The sequence below is a fragment of the Theropithecus gelada genome, chromosome 14 (assembly GCF_003255815.1).
Source record: "Theropithecus gelada isolate Dixy chromosome 14, Tgel_1.0, whole genome shotgun sequence".
In the NCBI taxonomy this organism is placed as follows: domain Eukaryota; kingdom Metazoa; phylum Chordata; class Mammalia; order Primates; family Cercopithecidae; genus Theropithecus; species Theropithecus gelada.
In genome coordinates this window covers 69,625,426-69,633,618 of record NC_037682.1, presented here as the reverse complement: position 1 = coordinate 69,633,618, position 8,193 = coordinate 69,625,426, and positions in this window count along the sequence as shown.

The window sequence follows — 8,193 nt, the reverse complement described above, 5'->3', positions numbered from 1 at the left end:
TTTTTTTTTTTTTTTTTTTGCTTTTTTTCATGGATATGGCCCAAAAGCCTCTACCCATTTTTAATTGAGCTGTCTTTGTATTGTTGAGCTATAAGTAAATACCAGCTGAATTCTGAATACCAGACCTTTACCAAATATATGATTTGCAATATTTTCTATGATTCTGATACATCACTTTCTTGATGGTGTCCTTTGATACACAAAGAATTTTTAACTTTGCCGGTGTCCAATTTCTTTTTTTTTTTTTTCCTTTGGTTGCCTATGCTTGATGTTAGAGATCTGAGAAAACACTGCATAAGTCAATATCTTGAAGATTTACATTTTATGTTTTCTTTAAGAGCTTTATAGGTTTAGCTCTTTTTTTTTTTTTTTTTTTTTTTGAGACAGGGTCTTGTTCTGTCACCCAGGCTGGAGTGCAGTGGTGCGATCTGGCTCACTACAACCTCCACCTCTTGGGTTCAAGCAGTTCTCGTGCCAACAGCCTCCAAGTAGCTGGGATTAACAGGCATGAGCCACCACACCTGACCCAATCGATTTAACTCTTTTTTCTTTTTCTTTTTTTTTTCCTGAGACGGAGTTTTGCTCTTGTTGCCCAAGCTGGAGTGCAATTGCACAATCTTGGCTCACCACAACCTCCGCCTCCCATGTTCAAGCAATTCTCCTACCTCAGCTTTCTGAGCAGCTGGGACTACAGGCATGCACCACCATGCCCAGCTAATTTTGTATTTTTAGTAGAGACAGGGTTTCTCCATGTTGGTCAGGCTGGTCTCGAACTCCCAACCTCAGATGATCCGCCCACCTTGGCCTCCCAAAGTGCTGGGAAGTTTAACTCTTAAGTTTAGGCCTTAGATCCCTTCTGCGTTATTTTTGTATATGATGAGAGGTAAGGATCCAAATTCATTCTTTTGCATGTAGTTAAACAGTTGTCTAAGCACCATTTATTGAAAATACTATTCTTGGCCAGCTGCAGTGGCTTACGCTTGTAATCCCAACACTTTAGGAGGCCAGGATAGGCAGATTGCTTGAGCTCAGGAGTTCAAGACCAGACTGGACAACATGGCTAAATGCTGTCTTTAGAAAGCAACAACAGCAGCAACAATTAGCCGGGTGTGGTGGTGCACGGCTAAGGTTCCAGCTACTTAGGAGGCTGAGATGGGAGAATTGCTTGAACCCAGGAGGCGGAGGTTGCAATAAGCCAAGATTTTACCACTGCACTCCACCCTGTCTCAAAAAATTAAAAAGAAAAGAAAAGATACTATTTTTTCCTTAATTTAATTATCTTGACCTCCTTGTCAAAAATCTATTGACCCTAAATGTATGGATTTACTTCTGGATTCTCAATTTGGTTCCATTGAGCTATACATCTGTCCTTATTCTACTACTACACAGCCTTGATCACTGTAGCTTCTTACTAAGATACAAAATCAGGAAATGTAAGTCCTTCAATTTGGCTCCTTTTTTTATTCAAGACTATTTTAACTATTCTGGGCTCCTTAAATTTCCATGTGAATTTTAGGTTCCATTTGTCAATTTCTGTGAAAAAAAGCAGCTGGAATTTTTATATAGATCACGTTTGTTGGTTTGTTTGTTTGTTTGGAGATGGAGATTCACTCTTGTTGCCCAGGCTGGAGTGCAATGGCGCAATCTCAGCTCACCTCAACCTCTGCCTCCGGGGTTCATGCAATTCTCCTGCCTCAGCCTCCCGAGTAGCTGGGATTACAGGCGTGCACGACCATGCCCAGCAAATTTTTGTATTTTTAGTAGAGATGGTTTCACTATGTTGGCCAGGCTGGTCATCAATGCCTGACCTCAAATGATCCCCCCACTTCAGCCTCCCAAAGTGCTGGGATTACAAGTGTGAGCCACCGGACCCAGCCAAATTTCATTTTTGTATTGTTCATTGCTAGCGTACAGAAATACAACTGTAGTCCCAGCTACTCAGAGGGCTGAGGCAGGAGGACTGCTTGAACCAAGGAGTTCAAGGCCAGCCTGGGCAACATAGCAAGACCCCATCTCTAGAAAAAAAAAAGCTAAGCAGAAAATAAATACTATTGTTTTATTTTGTTTTCTTTAAATGGAGTTTTGCTCTTATTGCCTAGGCTGGAGTGCAATGGTGCGATCTTTGCTCACTGCAACCTCTGCCTCCCAGGTTCAAGTGATTCTCCTGCTTCAGCCTCCCAAGTAGCTGGGATTACAGGCATGCACCACCATGTCCAGCTAGTTTGTATTTTTAGTAGAGATGGGGTTTCACTGTGTTGATCAGGTTGGTCTCCATCTCCTGACCTCAGGTGATCCACCCACCTTGACCTCCCAAAGTGCTGGGATCACAGGTGTGAGCCACCACGCCTGGCCTAAATACAATTGATTTTTACTTAGGAATAAACTTAACTAAGCAGATGAAAGACTTGTGTACTGACTGCTGTCAAACAAACGAAAAATAATAATAAGGGTTGATGAGGACATGCCCAAACTGGAATCCCTGAGCATTGCTGGCAGGAGTGTAAAATGGTGCAGCTGCTGTGGAAAACAGTACAGAGGTATAGCAGTTCCTCAAAAATGTTTAAACACAATTACCATGTGATCCAGCAATTTTGCTTCTTGGCAAACATCGAAAAGAACTGAAAGCAGACTTTCAAAGGGGTATCTTTTTTTTTGGTTGTGTGTGTGTGTGTGTTTTCTGTTTGTTTGTTTTTTGAGACAGAGTCTCACTCTGTCGTTCAGGCTGGAGTGCAATGGTATGATCTCGGCTCACTGCGTCCTCCACCTCCTGGGTTCAAGTGATTCTCCTGCCTCAACCTCCTGAGTAGCTAGGATTACAGGAGTGTGCCACCACACCCAGCTAATTTTTGTATTTTCAGTAGAGAGAGGGTTTCACCATGTTGGCTAGGCTGGTCCCGAACTCCTGACCTTGTGATCCACCCACCTCAGCCTCCCAAAGTGCTGGGATTACAGGTGTGAGCCACCATGCCTGGCCCTGAGTTTTGTATATTGATTTGGTAACCTGTAACCTTGCTGAACTTTATTTAGCTCTAATAATTTTTCTGATGTGGATTCCCTTAAGATTTTCTAGATACAAGATAATGTCATCTGTGACTAGAGATAGATGGATTCCTTTTATTTATTTTTCTTGCCTAATTGCTGGCTAGAACCTCCAGTACAACGAAGAAACAGCGAAAATGGGCACCCTTCTGTTCGTGATCCTAGGTGAAAACATTCAGTGTTTCACAATTAAGTATGAAGTTAGCTGAGGGTTCTCATAGATGTCTTTTATCTGGTTGAGGAAATTACCTTCGTCTCCTAATTTTTTAGTTTGCAAGTCTTTTTATCATGAAAGGGAGTTGGATTTTGTCAAATGCTTTCTCTGTATCCATTGAGATGGTTATATAGCTTCTCCCTTTAGTAATATGGTGTATTACATTAATTTTCATATGTTCAATCAACCTTCCATTCCTGGGATAAATCCCACTTGGTTATTGTGTCGGGAATCTCCCAGATCACTCCAGGATCAATGATTCACCAGGAGGACTGACAGCTGTCATTTATTACAGTGAAAAGATAAAAAACAAAATCAGCAAAGGGACATGGCCCACGGGCAGACAGGAGGTAATTAAGTACATGCTTCCAAAGGTCCTCTCTCAGAGGAGTCACACAAGACTCACTTAATTATGACAACACATGTGAAAAGTTACCTACCTATGCAGCTCACTAGAGGCTTGGGGCAAGTTTTTGTTGGGGAGCCAGTCACACAAACACCATTTTGCCTAACGCATACCAAAATTTCAGACCTCCAGAAGGAAAGCACATGTTCAGCATAAGCCATGTTGTTTGCACCAACACGTGGCACAGTGAGCCCCTCTTAGAGCCAGGGTAGTAGGAATCGTCTCAAAATCAAAGTTCCCAGGCACTAGTGAAGGGCTAAGCTTGTAAGCAGGTCTTTCTAAGGATAAGTATTCTCAGGCTTGCTATAATATTCTTTTTTTTGCACAATCCAACCACTTGTCCCTTATCTAAGAGCAAAAGACACCTTATTGTAAAAGAGTTTATAATAATTAGGGCACTGCAAAACAGAATATGCATTAGTCAGGCAGTACAGGTTAACAGAGTGCCCAATGCGGCCTCCCACCAATGGGGCCTCTAACCCTAGGGTTTCCACTGTAGTCTGAAATAATTCAGCTCAGGTCAGGCACGGTGGCTCATGCCTATAATCCCAGGACTTTGGGAGGCTGAGGCAGTTGCTTGAGCCCAGAAATTTGAGACCAGCCTGGACAACATGGCAAAACCTGGTCTCTACAAAAAATACAAAAGTTAGCTGGGCGTTGTAGGTGTGTGCCTGTGGTCCCAGCTACTTGGGAGGTTGAGGTGGGAGGATTGCTTGAGCCCAGGAGGTCAAGGCTACAGTGAGCCATGATAGAACCACTGTACTCTAGTCTGGATGGAATGAGATCCTGTCTTTAAAAATAAAATAAAATAAAATAAAGTAAAATAAAATAATTCACCTCATTTCTTCATATCAGAGGTGCTGCAGTCAGTTCCAAACAGTTTTGTATTTTTTTTGTTTTTTTTTTTTCCTCTGAGACGGAGTCTAGCTATCTCCCAGAGCTGGAGTGCGGTGGCACTATCTCGGCTCACTACAAGCTCCGCCTCCCGGGTTCACACCATCCTCCTGCCTCAGCCTCCTGAGTAGCTGGGACTACAGGCACCCGCCACCACGCCCAGCTGATTTTTCATATTTTTAGTAGAGATGGGTTTCACCGTGTTAGCCTGGATGGTCTGGATCTCCTGACCTCGTGATCCGCCTGCCTTGGCCTCCCAAAGTGCTGGGATTACAGGCGTGAGCCACCACATCCGACCAGTTCCAAACAGTTTTGCTTGTCCTTGACATCAATTCATCAGTCTCATGAGTGTGGATGACATCTGTAAGTGTTCTGCCTGGAAAGCTGAGGAGCGGGGACCACGCTTGCTGTCTCAAAGTAAGCTCTATCAGCTGTGATCATAGGCTTAGAAGTCAGTTTGAATAAAAGGTGCTCAAAGCAGCTTGGAAAGGCAGCATGGGAAGTTTTTGTTCAGTAAGAGAGGAATGCTTCCAGAAACAACTCTGAAAAACAAGAACATCAATTCCCTTCTTGCCCTTGCCTTCAACCAGGCCTCCCCAGGTGCTGGGGCTCTGTTTTCCTCCACGGTTACAAAATCAGTGTGTTCCATTCAGTCAGTGATCAATATCTTACATTTATTTCATCCCATATTCTTACCCAGACTTTTTGTCTGGAGGAGTTGTATGTAAGAAGGACAAAAGAATTTTCACAGATATTATAGAACAGTTTCTTAATATCTAAATAAAGAAAAAAAAATAAAATTGAGAATAAGAATTAAAATAAAGACAAAAATAAATGAAAAAAATAGAAAAAGAATTTTCACAGAAAAATATTTTTATACAACTTAATCAGAAAGACACATCATGTTCAGAAGTTGGTCAGGACAACATCCTGAATTTTCTGGCATTTTCAAAATGGGTTTATTTAACTTCTCAGCTCTTTAATCCTGATTATTTATCCAGTGAGCATCCTAGAAAAGCCTTGCTTTTCTGAAGACAGCGGCATTTTACAATCAAGCTGCACTTAGGTTTGTGTACCAGGAAAAAGATGAGAAAAGTAGGGTTAGGGTATCATCAATCCATTGTTTCAAGCTGCAAATAATTAGGAAATTTAAGCACAAGTTAACAGTAGTGAGGCATTCCCGAGAAAGGGTTGAGTCTAATCTGTCAGAGGGCTCATACTGTTTGTGATGTGCCCTCCCCTAAGTTGCAGCTTTTGGTAGGAATCACCCATTAGGAATGCAATCAGTCTCTGCATCCAAAATATAGAGATGATGAGTAATTTAATTTCACACAATCTCATCGGACAATAAACACTTTCTTGTAGGTATCTGCAAGTGACCCAGATGGACCAGCCAGCTTCCCTGATGTTATCACAATTTATGGCCCCACAAAGGACTGTCCTAAATCTGCAATGGTCCATGAGTGGAAGAGCTGTTTTTGAGCATATGTCTGCTTTCAGTTCAGCACAGCTCATGTTCAGACTGAAACAGGCCCATAACAGACAGTATCCAGTTTTATGTAGTGTCAGTTCCAAGCAATTAAGGTCTGTGAATTCAGGATAACATAAAAGCTAATAGCTTTTCTTCAGCACCAGCAAAGTCAATATGCTTCAGGACCAGAAAACTGTGTTCCAAATCTAAGTGACAATCAGGACTCTACTTACCCTTTTTGTCTTATTAGTCTTATAGTCCAAAATGACCCACTTAAAAATCACACATTGGCCGGGCGCGGTGGCTCATGCCTGTAATCCCAGCACTTTGGGGGGCTGAGGCGGGCGGATCATCTGAGGTCAGGAATTCGAGACCAGCCTGGCCAACATGGTGAAACCCCATCTCTACTAAAAATATAAAATTACCCGGGCATGGTGGCACTTGTCTGTAATCCCAGCTACTCGGGAGGCTGAGGCAGAAGAATCACTTGAACCTGGGAGGCGGAGGTTGCAGTGAGCTGAGATTATGCCATTGCACTCCAGCCTGGGCAACAAGACTAAAACTCCGTCTCAAAAAAAAAGAAAAAAAAAAAATCACATATCAGGCCAGAAAATCATCTGTCTCTTAAGAGTCAGATATCTGGCCGGGCGCGGTGGCTCAAGCCTGTAATCCCAGCACTTTGGGAGGCCGAGACGGGTGGATCACGAGGTCAGAAGATCGAGACCATCCTGGCGAACACGGTGAAACCCCGTCTCTACTAAAAAATACAAAAAACTAGCCGGGCGAGATGGCGGGCGCCTGTAGTCCCAGTTACTTGGGAGGCTGAGGCAGGAGAATGGCGTAAACCCGGGAGGCGGAGCTTGCAGTGAGCTGAGATCCGGCCACTGCACTCCAGCCCGGGCGACAGAGCGAGACTCCGTCTCAAAAAAAAAAAAAAAAGAGTCAGATATCTGATTTCACAAAAGCTTATTACCAAAATAAAAACTGCTTTTGAAACTCCAAAAGTGTATCTCTCTGGAGATTGTCTGTCTTTTCATGCTGTCTCCCGTTTTCCTGAAGCTCTAATAAGCAAAAATTATAGTATAAATAATCAGTTATGGGCCGGGCGTGGTGGCTCATGCCTATAATCCCAGCAGTTTGGGAGGCCGAGGCGGACAGATCACCTGAGGTCAGGAGTTCGAGACCAGCATAACTAACGTGGTGAAACCCCATCTCTACTAAAAATATAAAAAAAATTAGCCGGGTGTAGTGGTGGGTGCCTGTCATCCCAGCTACTTGGGAGGCTGAGGCAGGCGAATCGCTTGAACCTGGGAGGCGGAGGTTGCAGTGAGCCGAGACACGCCACTGCACTCCAACCTGGGCAACAGAACGAGACTCTGTCTCAAAAAAATAAATAAATAAAAAATCAGTTATGGAGAATTGTTCTGTTTCCAGTACTCAATGAGCTTATATTCTACGTGCCCACAAAAAGCAAGGTTTTGACCACAAAATGAGTTCATTAAGTCATTTCACTAATGCGTTTTCTTTTTTTCTTCTTTAATTTTTATTTTCATTTCCTTCTTTTCACAGGTGTTGATCATTAACATGTTGTCTTTGCAGCTTTCTATGACTGGAATGGTTCCTCTAGCATTTATGAAATTACAAGCATATAGGCGGGCGTGGTGGCTCACGCCTGTAATTCCAGCACTTTGGGAGGCCGAGGCAAGTGGATCACATGAGATCAGGAGTTCAAGACCAGCCTGATCAACATGGAGAAACCCTGTCTCTACTAAAAATACAAAATTAGCTGGGCGTGGTGGCATATGCCTGTAATCCCAGCTACTTGGGAGGCTGAGGCAGGAGAATCGCTTGAACCCAGGGGGCGGAGGTTGCAGTGAGCCGAGATTGTGCCATTGCACTCCAGCCTGGGCTACAAGAGTGAAACTCTGTCTCAAACAAACAAACAAAAAAATAAATTACAAGCATATAACATTTTACATCAATGTTTATACATTCAGACATAACAGCCACAAAATATGAAACCATGTTTTTAAATTCCCCATATTTTTGCTCTCACTGCAAATTTACTCAAACCTCAGTAGTAAATTCAGCATTTACAGGGTTAACATTTGAGTAGCCAGAGAAGATCCTGGCTGGAATCTAAGGAGTGGGCATGGGAGGTCTGCTGCG